This window comes from Mirounga angustirostris, unplaced genomic scaffold (assembly GCF_029215605.1).
Source record: "Mirounga angustirostris isolate CCGP_5_RB_7025 unplaced genomic scaffold, mMirAng1.0.hap1 SCAF_3, whole genome shotgun sequence".
NCBI lineage: Eukaryota > Metazoa > Chordata > Mammalia > Carnivora > Phocidae > Mirounga > Mirounga angustirostris.
The window spans coordinates 187,709,760-187,723,932 of NW_026991711.1; the positions used below are offsets into that span (position 1 = coordinate 187,709,760).

The 14,173-nt window shown below is 40.3% G+C and overlaps 1 protein-coding gene across 6 annotated transcripts in view; it reads left to right on the plus strand.

Moving 5' to 3' along the window:
- The first annotated feature begins 104 nt into the window (after window positions 1-104).
- The window catches only part of DIS3L2 (DIS3 like 3'-5' exoribonuclease 2), a 353,809-nt gene continuing 339,740 nt past the window's right edge, over window positions 105-14,173 (plus strand). For 3 of the 6 annotated variants that reach the window (XR_010410345.1, XM_064587247.1, XM_064587243.1), the window contains exon 1: window positions 154-245. The gene's annotated coding sequence lies outside the window, so the exon portion shown is untranslated. Of the gene's footprint in view, window positions 246-11,727; window positions 11,915-14,173 lie in introns of those variants that run through there. The other 3 variants (XM_064587244.1, XM_064587246.1, XM_064587245.1) reach the window with 2 other exon arrangements.

A 14,173-nucleotide genomic window follows, 5' to 3' on the forward strand; every position in this document is an offset into this window, starting at 1 on the left:
AGCCCATCGCCCCCGCGAGGCGAGGCCCAGAAGTCGCGTTGGCCCTTCGCCAGCCCCTGCCAGCCGCCCCGCCCCCTGCAGCCGAACAGCCGCCGACCACCGCCGCCGCCGCGCTCTTGCTGCGCGCGTCGCTCTTGGCCCCTTCCGGCCACCGTTGCTCTCCATACCGCCGCGCCCCTGACCCGGAAGAGCATTCTCCTTAGCAACTGCGGGACCGCCGCGGCGCCAGCCTCTCGGGAGCAACGGTGAGGCCTCCCCGCCCCCGTCCCGCGCGCCTCCCCTCGACCCCTTTCCTGGACCGGCCCCGGGTCTGGCCTGCCGGGTCTCCGCAGCTCTTAGCGGGGCACCTGCGGCAGCGGCCCCGGGCGAGCGCCCTCCACTTCTGGCACCGCTGCCCGAGTCCGCCGTCGCCCCTGCCCACCACAAGCCCCCAGCTCTCCGCCGACCCGGCCTGCCAGGCTCGGCTCCTCGCGCCCGGCCCCCCGGCCCCCCCCCCCTTGTAGCCGTCTTAGGGGCGCGGATAGGAAAACCCGAATTAAACAGAGCCTGTTGCTGTAGAGAGGACGCTTCCCGAGGCTCGGGTCCCCTGTGGGCGCGTTCTCATGGATCCTGATACAGATGCTCGGGACTGGCAGGGATGGAGCGTTTGAGCAGCTTTGAACAGCAGCCACTTAACTAGAATACTTGCTGTTTGCTTGCTGCTTTGCGCTTTCCAGAGTGGTGTATTTTATCTGCTTTGTTGATCGTGGAGACTCATGTAATTGAACATTTTGAACTGATCCTTTAACGGGGATTAGGTTTTCTATTTTTAGCGATGTGCGGTTAGTATCATGTAGCTTAGATTTTGTGTCTTCCAATTTTCTACAGGAGGAACTCTCCCTGGGACTGATTAAGTTTGGGAAAAATTTCAAGAGAAATTTGCTACGTTGAAGAAAGTAGGGACAGGTGTTGCTAATATCTTTGACTTACATGTGAAAAGATACCGTGACACTGAAAACCTCCCTTAATTGAGTTTGTAGATGTGGTACTAAGAAAACTCTAAACCTTGTTTGAACATTGTTGGATAACGACTTTATATTTAATCTAATGATGAAGCTAAAACTGAGGCATATGAAAAATCTTCAGGAATGACATTTGCAGGAATTTCTGTACCAAAATCCATTATTTAACGCAGTATAATTTCGTATCAGTTCAGTAAGTATTTAATAGGCACCCCCTGTGTTATGTGAAAGGATATAAAATAAGAGTGTATAGATTGTTATTATTGGGAAAACTATAAAGCAGCATTTGTTTAAATGCAAAATCAGAGGGAGGAGAGATCAGTGTGGGCTGGAGTTTTCTGTATTATGTTTATGGATTATATCTCTAAAGTATAGATAGTTTGTGTTGGAGGGGACAGGAAATCCTAAATAGTTTCTTATGTTTTTAAGGGTTTTGGGAAATAGTTCCAAGTGACATTTTGTAGTTTTTATTTAAAGCTCTACGATTACTTGATTGCAGTATCTATTTCTTTCACTCTTAATACAAATCTGGCATTTTTCTTGTTTGAGATCTAAATAAATATGGCTTATAGTAGGGGGCTTTCCCACTTAAGAGATTCATTCCTTTGCTTCTGTGACGGTCTTACTTTTATATGTGTCACCACAGTTTTCAGTAGAGTTAGTTACTAGTTCATATATACTTACGAATCTTGTGAAATGTTGCTCTTTATTCATTTGACAGGTATTCCAGAGTGCCCCCTATGTAGCAGGCATTGTATCAAGAAATGCCAAAAACAATTTGCTCAGCAAGTAGTAATTCTGCTTTATCTACGATGTGTGTGTGTATTTGTGTGTTTTACTTATCAGCCTTTGATGCTCAGCATTTGCCTAGGGACATAGAAGGGCCAGAGAAATGTTTGTTTTTTTTTTTTTTTCTTAAGAGTTGAATAGGGATTTTAGGCTTAATTGATTTGGACATCCTCCAAAGATTCATTAAGGAAACCTCTTAGGATGTTTCATTGCTTTCTTATAGGTTTAGTGCCCTATATTCACTTGTTCAACAAATATTTGACTGCTTATTGGGTACACCGTGTTTGGCCTTGGAAATTGGGGGGGGGGGAGAGTGAATGCATCTCTGGCCCCTGTTTTTAGCAGATGATACCAAATAATCACATGAATGTAAAACTGCAACAGTGACACTATTTGATTTAGGGAAGTCACTGGAAAGACATTTGAACTAAGATCTGAAGGATGCACGGGAAAGGAAGAGTGTTCCAGTCAGAGCAAACAGCAAGGGCAAAGATGGTGGGGTTCATGGGGAGGACTGGGGATTTAGGGTACAGCTCTATGTAGAGAACAGGAAGAGTGTTGAATCTGGTGGGAGAGGGGGTTGGAGAGGTGTGGTGGGCCTTGTAAGCAGGTTGAGGAGTTTTTCTTTATTTTTGGAACAAGGAGAAGTCTCTATACAGTTTTACTTAGAGACTTAGGCTGGATTGCAGATGGGGATGACACAGATTGGTTTTAAATAGTCTGCTTTGTATTTCTACCATTGCTTAGTATTTGTATTGTCTTCTTATTTCCTTAACATGCTCCCTCAGCTTTATTGTAGTTAGAGAAGCTTCCATGTTCTACCAGCGAGATGTGTCCACTTTATTTATTTTTTTAGTTGGGACAAAAGGAATTTTAGGGGTTAGTATTGGACAGTAGAAGTTAGTTGATCTGAAATATTTTTGCATCAGTATGACTGCTGGGGCACTAACTTCTGTGACTTTTTTTAAAGATTTATTTATTTACTTGAGAAAGAGCACGCGCGTGAGAGCACATGGTGGGAGGGAGGGTTAGAGGAAGAGGGAGAGAGTCTTAAGCAGACCCTGCTGAGTTTGGAGCTGGAGGTGGGGCTTGATCTCAAGACCCAGAGATCACAACCTGAGCTGAAACCAAGAGTTGGACGCCGAACCAAGAGTTGGAAGCTTAACCAACTGCGCCACCAAGGTCCCCCTGTGACTGTTTCTTTTTAATTGTAGTAATAAAAACACATAATATAAAACTTACCCTCTTAACCATTTTTAAGTGTATGTTCAGTGATGTTAACTATATTTACACTAGGACTTTTTTATCTTGCAAAACTAAAACTCTGTACCCATTGAACAACTCCCTATTTCTACCACCCCCCTCCCCAGCTTCTGGTGCATTTGAGTTTTATTGCTGTAAATGCTGTTTGTTTGTTTTTTTTAAAAGATTTTATTTATTTGACAGAAAGAGAACACAGATAGGCAGAGGGAGAGGGAGAAGCAGGCTCTCCGCCGAGCAGGGAGCCTGACGCAGGGCTCGATCCCAGGACCCTGGGATCATGACTGGAGCCGAAGGCAGACGCTTAACTGGCTGAGCCACCCAGGCACCCCTGCTGTAAATGTTTTTTAAGAATCATTATTTGTACCACATCTTGTAGTACTCATCTCAGAATGCCTTCGGACCAGTTGATTTTGGGTATTGGACTGAAAATGATTTTGAGATGGCTCAATATTTTAAGTACAAAAAAGTATAACAAAGCATTTTCTTGGGTGGGGGAGATTTGTAAATTTTTATTTGCAGTTTCCCAATTTGTCCTAGACTTTGGATTCCTGCAGTGTTGTGGAACTAGCCTTATAGAATCCAGTTTTTAGAATGTCCTTTGAATCTTCAGAAAAATTTTTTGTTTTATATGGGGAATTGCTGTGGGAAGTGAAGTTCATTTTCATGCAAATACTACTGAGCACATGCACAAGTCAGACTGTGAGTGGGCCTGGAATGGTTCCATAGATCCCTCTGAGGTCCAGCCATCTGTGCCATACTGGTGATGTCAGGGAGACAGCCAGCATTCTTGTTGTCTTTATTAAATGGAGGGTGGTGGAGCTGCACGAGATGCTCCTTTGTGTCACATTATGGGACATAGAAGGATCTGACAAGGACTTTTCAGATAGCATTTTATTTGGAACCATAGCAAGAACTTGATGCCCCGAGTTGTAATTATACGATTAACCCTCACATTGAGGCTGGAAGTGGTCAGGTTTAGTCAACTGTTAGTCCAAAGAACTTATTTTTCTAGTTTCTTTTTTATTGTGGTAAAATTTACCATCTTAACCATTTTTAAGTGTATGGTTCAGTGGTATTAATTACTTTCATAATGTGTAAACATCACCACAATCCATCTCCATAACTATTTTTCATCTTTTTTTTTTTTTTTTAAAGATTTTATTTATTTGACAGAGAGCAAGAGAGCACAAGCTGGGGGAGCTGCACAGGGACAGGGAGAAGCAGGCTCCCTGCTGAGCAGGGAGCCCGATGCACACGGCTCGATCCCAGGACCCTGAGATCATGACCTGAGTCAAAGGCAGACGCTTAACCGACTGAGCCACCCAGGCACCCCCATAACTATTTTTCATCTTGTAAAACTGAAATTCTATGTCTGTTAAACAACTTTGTATTCCCTCTCCCCAGCTTCGGGCAACCACTATTCTACCTTCTGTCTCTATAATTATGAGTACTCTGAGTACCTCAGAAGTAGAGTTATACAGTATTTATCTTTTTGTGACTGGCTTATTTCATTTAGCATAATATTCTTAAGGTTCATCCATATCGTAGCATAAGTCAGAATTTCCTCCTTTTTAAAGGCTGAATAATATTCCATTATATGTATATACCACATTTTGCCTATCCGTTCATCTGTTGATGAACACTTGGGCTGCTTCCATGTTTTAGCCATTGTGAGTGATGCTGCTATGAACATGGGAGTACCATCCAACTACTTTATTTATTTTTTTAAGATTTTATTTATTATCTGGCAGAGAGAGAACAAGTGGGGAAGTGGCAGGCAGAGGGAGAGGGAAAAACATTCCCCGCAGAGCAGGGAGCCTAATGTGGGGCTCCATCCCAGGACCCTGGGATCATGACCTGAGCCGAAGGCAGATGTTTAACTGGCTGAGCCACCCAGGCGCCCCAACATCCAAATACTTTTAATTCCTTTCTTACATTCTAATAACAGCTGCCTGTGGGACCCACTAATGTCGGCAGACAAGAGAGAGTGTTCACACTGGCAGGGAAGGCCTTTAATGGGCACAAAGTACAGTGAAAATGTCACTGATGACACCTAGGGCTGATAAGGGCTGATGGAGGTACTTTGCCTCAGAAAATGCCTTCTAATTAGAAAATAAACAAGAGAATGGAGGCTATTATTTCTGGAGCCCTCTCCCCTCCTGTGTGTCAAATAATTCACATGCCGTATGCCATTTAATACCAATTGTTGTCCAGTGAGAAAGATGGTTTGACTCTTGTACTGATAAGAAAACTAGGCTCAGGGAGTTTACTTTAAGTCAAGGCAATATGTGGGAGGACCAAAGTATGCACCCATGTCTGTCTAATTCCAAAGCCCATATTCCTTCCACAGCACTGCATCATGCTACTTCTCTGAATCAGGTTCTGATTTCAGCATAAATGCTGGGCATGAGCATATCAACATAAATACTACAGGGACTATATAGAAAAGGGCAAGTAATGAAGTAGGCTGATACAGTAGGAAGTTTAAAAAAATCTTTAAAATGAAGGAAAATACTGTTGGAGTATCTGGTAGAATGGAGAGCTTGGGTACCCAAACCAGGAGGAGGCAGAAAATCATATGATGCTGAGGAACTCTGCTCTTGAGGTTCCTCGGCAGGTTTCCTTTGATGAAATTGGATTGTTTCTAAGTCCCATTAGGCTTTGATGAGGGAGAGAGGTTTGTAGTGATTGTCTAGGTGCTAGGAGGGATTCAGAGAAAGGCCCCAGACATTTCTCTTTAACTTCTCATTTAGAGAGCATTTCTCCACATGGGAAACAGTTGCTTCTTTCTCTTTGCCATGGTCTGCTTTAATCTGTTTTAAGGGATTGAATATGAAACTATAGTAGCAGTTACAATACCAGAGAGGAGATAATAGCACATTGTTATTTTTATTTAATCCTACTTAAAATAAAAGCAACAATTGACATGATTTGTTATTCTTTTTAGTTACTTTAAGTCTTTTTTTTTTTTTTAAAGATTTTATTTATTTATTTGAGAGAGAGAGAGAGTTAGAGAGAGAGCGCAAGAGGGGGTAGGGTTAGAGGGAGAAGCAGACTCCCCGCCGAGCAGGGAGCCCGATGTGGGACTCGATCCCGGGACTCCGGGATCATGACCTGAGGCGAAGGCAGTCGCTTAACCAACTGAGCCACCCAGGCGCCCTGTTTTTTTGTTTTTTAAAAGATTTTACTTATTTATTTGACAGAGAGACAGCGAGAGAGGGAACACAAGCAGGGGGAGTGGGAGAGGGAAAAGCAGGCTTCCCACGGAGCAGGGAGCCTGATCTGGGGCTCGATCCCAGGACCCTGGGACTATGACCTGAGCCGAAGGCAGACGCTTAACGACTGAGCCACCCAGGCGCCCCTATTTTAAGTTTTTTAAATGAAAAAATAAATTTGAGTTGTTCAGAGCTCTTTTGCTTCATTAAGACATTTGTTTTCTTTATGATTTACTGAATTTTGCCAGTTTAAATCAGTCTTTATTAATAGTTTGGAAGTAAGGATGCCCTCTGAATTTTATGACTAAAATGCATGGTATTAATAGGGAATAATTTTACATTAATTATTTAGGGCCCAATTTGTATTTGAAGGATATATTAATTACTGGTTAAGACTATATTTTTTAAAAGCTGATGTACTGAGGAATAGTTGACATATTATAAGCCGTATGTATTTAAGGTGTACAGTTTGTTCAGTTAAAAAAAATTTTTTTTTTTAAAGCTTTTTAAGTATTCCCTACACCCACCTTGGGGCTTGAACTCATAACCCTGAGATCAGGAGTTGCACATTCCACTGACAGCCAGCCAGGTGCCCCCAATTTGTTAAGTTTTGACATGTGTATGTAGTCATCATCACAAATAAGATTGTGAATATATCCATCACCCCCAAAGCTTTCCTCATATCCCTGGCTCCTTGGCCCCCATCCCAGATAACCACTGATCTTTCTGTCACTATATTAATTTTCACTTCCTAGAATTTCCTAGAATTTTATATAAATGGAATCATACAGCATGTAGTTATGCTTCTTTGACTCAGCATAATTATTTTGAGATTCATTTGTGTTTTAGTGCATCAGTAGTTGGTTCTTCTTTAATGCTAGTAATACTCCTTTGTATGAGTGTATCACACAGTTTACTAAATCATTCACTTATTGATGGACATATTGGTTGTTTCCAGTTCTTAACTGGTAACAAAGAAGGCTGCTATGAAAATCTGTGTATAAATCTTCGTGTGGACATATACTTTTATTTCTCTTTATATGGTATGGTTAACTTTGAAAGAAACGGTCAGAGTTTTCCAAGTACTATTTAGCATTCCCACCAGCAATGTATAAGAGGTCCAGTTCTTCCACATCCTTGTCAGCCATTTAACTTCAGACATTCTAATAGATGTGTAGTGGTATCTCATGGTGGTGTTGATTTGTCTTTCTCTAATGATTAGTGATGCTCAGTATCTTTTCATGAACTTATTTGTTATCCATATAGCTTCTTTGGTGAAGTGTCTAAATCTTTAGTCCATTTAAAAAAAATATTTTATTTATTGTCAGAGAGAGCGAGAGAGCAAGCACAAGCAGGGGGAATGGCAGGCAGAGGCAGAGGGAGAAGCAGGATCCCCACTGAGCAAGGAGCCCAATGCGGGACTTGATTCCAGGACCCTGGGATCATGACCTGAGCTGAAGGCAGACACTTAACTGACTGAGCCACCCAGGCATCCCTCTTTTGTCCATTTTTAATTGGGTTCTGTGTTTTCTTATTACTGAGTTTTAGAAGTTCTTTATAAATTCTGGATGTTAATTCTTTTTCAGCCATAGGATTTGTAGATATTTTTCCTAGTCTCTTTATTCTTTTGTAAGTGTCTTTTGAAGAGCAAAAGCTCTTAATTTTGATAAAGTCCAAATTATAATTTTTTTCTTTTGTTGACGTTTTTGTTGCTTTAAGAAATCTCTTCCTAGTTAATACCACTGAAATATTTTATCTTCTAGGAGTTTTTGTTTTAGGTTTTAGATTTAGATCTATGATCCACTTTGAGTTATTTTTGTGTATAGTAAAAAGTATAGATTAAAGTTCATTTTTTCACATATAGAATCCAATTGTTCTAGAATCATTTGTTGAAAAGACTATTCCTTCAATAAATTGCCTTCTAAGTAGGTTGAGAATCTTATATATGTGTTCTATTTCTGGATTCTTTTCTGTTCCATTGATCTATTTGGCTTGATGCCAATACTACATTGATTTGATGACTATAGTTTTATAATAAGACTTGAAGTCAGATGGGGTAAGTCCTTCAGCTTTGCTGTTCTATTTCCAGATTTTGGCTCTTTGAGGTCTTTTTCATTTCTATATTAATTTTAGAGTCAGCTTGTCAGCTTTTCCAAAAAGTCTGCTTGAGAATTTGAGATTGTATTGTATCTATAGATCAGTTTGAGGAGAATTACCATCTTTTTTTTTAAAAATTTATTTATTTATTTGAGAGAGAGAGAGAACATGTGTGCTTGCTCATGCAAGTAGGGAAGGGGCTGAGGGAAAGAATATCTAAGCAGACTCCCCCTGAGCGTGGGGTTGGATGTGGGGCTGGCGACCCATGAGATCAGGACCTGAGCCAAAACTAAGAGTCAGACGCTTAACTGACTGAGCCACCCAGGTGCCCTGAGGAGAATTACCATCTTAATGATGTTGTGTCTTCCAATCTATGTATATGCTATAGTCTCCATTTAGTTAGATTTTCTTTTATTTCTCTCAGCAATATTTTGTAGTTTTCACTGGGCAAATCGTGTACATCTTTTGTCATTGTTATCCCTATGTATTTCATATATTATTTTCTAATTTATTATTTTTTTAATTGAAGTATAGTTGACATACAATGTTACATGAGTTTCAGGTGTGCAGCATAACGTAGTTCATATTTTTTGATGCTCTTGAAATGGGGGTTTTTCAAATTTTTATCTTTGATGTTGCCATCGTATAGAAATATGATTGATTTTTTGTACATTGATCTTCTCTGTCAATTAGGATATGCTCACTCATTCCATTGGCTTTTTAAAAATAGATTCCATTGGATTTTTTATATAAAGATTATGTCACCTGTGAATACAGTTTTACTTCTCCTTTCTAATCTTTTATTTTTTTTTCTTATTGCACTGGATATAATTCCCTGTACAGTGTTAAATAGAAGTGGTGAGAGCAGACATATTTGTCTTGTTCTGATCTTAGGAAGAAAGCTCTCAGTCTTTCACCATTAAGTATGATGATAGCTGTAGACTTTTTGTATATGCCCTTTGTCAGTGAGGAAGTTTCCTTCTATTCCTAGTTCGCTGAGAGTTTTTTTCAGAAATGAAGTTGGATTTTCACAAATGCTTTTTCTGAGTCTACTGAGATGATCATATGGTTTTTCATTTTTAGTTTAATATGGTGAATTACGTTGATTTTCAGATATTAGAACTAACATTGCATTCTTTTTTTTTTTTTCAATTTTTTTTTTTTTAAAGATTTATTTATTTGCGAGAGAGAATGAGAGACAGAGAGCACGAGAGGGAGGAGGGTCAGAGGGAGAAGCAGACTCCCCGCTGAGCAGGGAGCCTGATGCGGGACTCGATCCCGGGACTCCAGGATCATGACCTGAGCCGAAGGCAGTCGCTTAACCGACTGAGCCACCTAGGCGCCCCTAACATTGCATTCTTGAAATAAACCCTACTTAGTCCTGATGTATTATTCTTTTTTTAAAAATATTGTGGGAATTGTAAAATTTTGTTAAAAAATGTTTTTTAAAGATTTTATTTATTTATTTGACAGAGAGAGACACAGCAAGAGAGGGAACAGAAGCAGGGGGAGTGGGAGAGGGAGAAGCAGGCTCCCCGCAGAAGAGGGAGCCCAATGTGGGGCTCGATCCCAGGACCCTGGGACCATGACCTGAGCCGAAGGCAGACGCTTAACAACTGAGCCACCCAGGCGCCCCCAAAATTTTATTTTTAAAGATTTGATTTATTGATTTGACAGAGAAGAGAGAGCAAGCACAAGCAAGCCTTGTCTCCAGGCAAAGGGAGAGGGAGTAGCAGACTCCCCGCTGAGCATGGAACCTGATTCAGGGCTCGATCCGAGAACTCTGGGATCATGACCTGAGTCGAAGGCAGACACTTAACTGACTGAGCCACCCAGGCACCCCTGTTATAAGGATTTTGATTCACTGTCTTCTACCTTGCTTGTGTCTGACAAGAGATCTGATATCCTTATCTCTGTTTCTCTATACTTAATGTGTCTTTTTTCTTTGCTGCTTTTACAATTTTCCCTTTCAACTACTTTGAAGCAATTTAACTATCATGTGTCTTAGTATAGTTTTCTTTTTTGTGTGTATGATTTGTGTCATTGGAAATCTTAGATTTATGGTTCTATAGTTTTTATCAAATGTGGAAAACTTTTGGCTGTTATTTTTTCAAATATTTTTTCTTTCTCCACTTCCCCTCCCCACTTTACAGATTTTTAATTACACATATATTAGGTTGCTTGAAGTTGTCTCCTAGCTCACTGATGTGCTCTTAAAATTTTCTGTCTTTTTTCTTTGCTTTTCATTTTGGATAGTTTCTATTGCTTTATCTTCAAGTTTGTTAATTTTTTCTTTAGTAGTGTCTAATCTGGTGTTAGTCACATCCAATGTATTTTTCATTTTACGCATCATAGTTTTTATCTCTAGACCTGAGATCACTCTCTGAGCCAAAACCAAGAGTTGGATGCTTAATTGACTGCACGACCCGGGTGCCCCAATATCTTTGATGTCTCTTAACCCTTTCAATCTTTCCTCTTTTTGAACATATGGAATATGGTTCTAATAACTGCTACTTTACTGTCCTTTTTTGTTATTTCCATACATTTCTACATTCTCTTTCTCTTTTTCTGTCTCACACACCCTATTTTTATTTTTTATATTTTATTTTTTATTTTTTTAAGATTTTATTTATTTGCGAGAGACAGAGAGCATGAGAGGGAGGAGGGTCAGAGGGAGAAGCAGACTCCTTGCTGAGCAGGGAGCCCGATGGGGGACTCGATCCTGGGACTCCAGGATCATGACCTGAGCCGAAGGCAGTCGCTTAACCAACTGAGCCACCCAGGCGCCCCTCACACACCCTATTTATTAAAGGAAGTAATGTGGAGTGCCTGGGTGGCTCAGTTGGTTGAGCATCCGACTCTTGATTTCGGCTCAGGTCACGATCTCAAGGTTGTGGGATCAAGCCCTGTGTCAGATTCTGCACTCAGTGCAGAGTCTGCTTGTCCCTCTCTCTCTGCTCCTCCCCCTGCTCTCTCTCTGTCTCTAAAATAAATAAATCTTAAAAAAATAAAGTAATGCAAGATATTTAATAATTTCTTTATTTTGTGTGTTTGGAAACAGGCTTATGAAAGGTAGTTTGGTTTGGTCAGGGTTAGACAATGTTCAGATTTAAATCTAGGTTTTTCACAACTTCTGCTCTTTCTGTTACTCCTGCCTCAGTAGGAAGAATAAGACAAATATAGAACTAAAAAATAGTAGGGAAGGCACCATAATAGAGAAGAATTATGCAAAATCATAAGGGAGTATGTAGATTAAAAAGACTTCTAAGGATGCAGGAAGCTTTTGGGATGAAACCTGAAGGACAGGTAAGATTTTGCAGGTTCTTTTTTTTTTTAATTTTATTTATTTATTTATTTGACAGAGAGAGAGAGCGCAGAAGCAGGGGGAGCAGCAGCAGAGGGAGAGAGAGAAGCAGGTTTCCTGCTGAGCAAGGAGCTCATTGCGCGCTGGGCTCGATGCGGGCTCCATCCCAGGACTTGGGATCATGACCTGAGCCAAAGGCAGACGCTTAACCGACTGAGCCACCCAGACACCCTGAGATTTTGCAGGTTGTTCTAATGAGGGTAAAGCATTTCAGGAGGAGAGGAGTGTATTGCAATGTGTGGGTTTGGAAGATTGGGACGTGTGTTTAGCTGAATTGGGTTTGAATATGGAAAGCAGATGACTAGGGAGGTTGGACTGAATTGTTGAGTATTTTTGATGTCTGGCTTTAACACCACTTTTTAATATATCTTGTCTCCAGTTGCTACATGCCTCTGACACAGGGATGGTGTCTTTTAAAATTTCTTTTCATTACTTAGTACAGTCTTGTATATAATTCACAGGTTTATTGATTGATTAATAACATTTTCTTACTCTAGTACCCTTGGTTCTACTTTATTATTACTTGTGATTGCATTGTTTATTGTATAAGAAGTCTTAAATCTTGTATTCATAAAATTCCTTCCAAAGAAGTCAGCATACTTTGTGCAAATTCATTTATCGATTGTCTCAGCAGTCAGCTTACCATATGCAAAGAGTATCCCACTTCCTCAGGCATCCAGAATCCTGCTTCAATTTAAGGGTCATTGTGTAATCTTGTACTGTTCTAATGAAATCAGTGAGTTTGATCAAAGAGTGCATTGCCCTTCGTTGTAAACTCTCCCTACACCCATGAATCTCCTTGCTAATGCAGCTTCAGAAGAAAAGGTGAAAATCAAGGATTTTGCTAACTCCTGAAAGTTGTCTACTTAGAAGGAGATGACAGAACCAAGCAGATTTTCGGTGGCAAACATTGAATCTAGAATTAAGAGGCTATATATATATGTCTTTACATGCAATCTGTACAGTGTTTTTTTGTTTTACTTTTTTTATTTGAGTATAGTTGGCACACAATGTGACATTAGTTTCAAGTGTACAACATAATGATCCAATTTCTTTATACATTGTGCTGTGCTCACCACGAGTGTAGCTACCATCTGTCACCATAACAAAGCTGTTACAAGATCATTGGCTATATGCTGTGCCTTTTTTTTAAAATTTTATTTTATTATGTTATGGTAGTCACCATACATTACATCATTAGTTTTTTTTTTTTTTGCAAAATATAACCTTATATTTGATGTACAAAAATATAATGTTATATCTCTATATCTGAATTTCTTTCTTTTTCATTTTTTATTTCAATACATGTCCTCTAATAGCCATCACCAGGCTAACCCATCCCCCCAGCCCCCTCCCCTCTAGAACCCTCAGTTTGTTTCTCAGAGTCCATAGTCTCTCATGGTTCGTCTTCCCCTCCGATTCCCCTCCCTTCATTTTTCCCTTCCTACTATCTTCTTTTTTTTTTTTTTTTAAACATATAATGTATTATTTGTTTCAGAGGTACAGGTCTGTGATTCATCAGTCTTACACAATTCACAGCGTTCACCATAGCACATACCCTCCCCAGTGTCTATCACCCAGCCACCCCATCCCTCCCACCCCCTCCACTCCAGCAACCCTCAGTTTCCTGAAATTAAGAATTCCTCATATCAGTGAGATCATATGATACATGTCTTTCTCTGATTGACTTATTATGCTGTGCCTTTTTAGTCCCACATTGTTTTTTTGTTTTTAAATTATGGTCTTTTATTAATACTGAGAAGTTATAAAATAATGTATGAAACATATATGTAAGGTATGCAGAATAATAGGGCAATGAGTATCCATATAACAACCACCAAGTGTAGGAAAAAATGTCATTGCTGTTGAAGATCTATGTTCTTGTTTGTAATCCTACCCCTTCTTTTCCCTTTCAGAGGTAACCTGAGTTTTGTATTTTTTTTTTTTTTTAAAGATTTTATTTATTTATTCATGAGAGACAGAGAGAGAGAGGCAGAGGGAGAAGCAGGCTCCCAAGGAGCAGGGAGCCCGATGCGGGACTCGATCCCAGGACGCTGGGATCATGACCTGAGCCGAAGGCAGACGCTTAACCATCTGAGCCACCCAGGCGCCCTGTATTTTCTTTATACTTGAACCACATCCTTTGTATCCTTTTTTTTTTTTTTAAAGATTTTATTTATTTATTTATTTATTAGAGAGTGAGTGGGAGAGAAACAGCATGAGAGGGGAGAGGGTCAGAGGGAGAAGCAGGCTCCCCGCTGAGCCAGGAGCCCGATGTGGGACTTGATCCCAAGACCCTGGGATCATGACCTGAGCTGAAGGCAGTCGCTTAACCAACAGAGCCACCCAGGCGCCCGACATCCTTTGTATCCTTAAACTGTTTTTTAATTTTTGCATGTTTTTGAAATTTGTAAAATGGAATCACAATACAGATATTTTTCAGT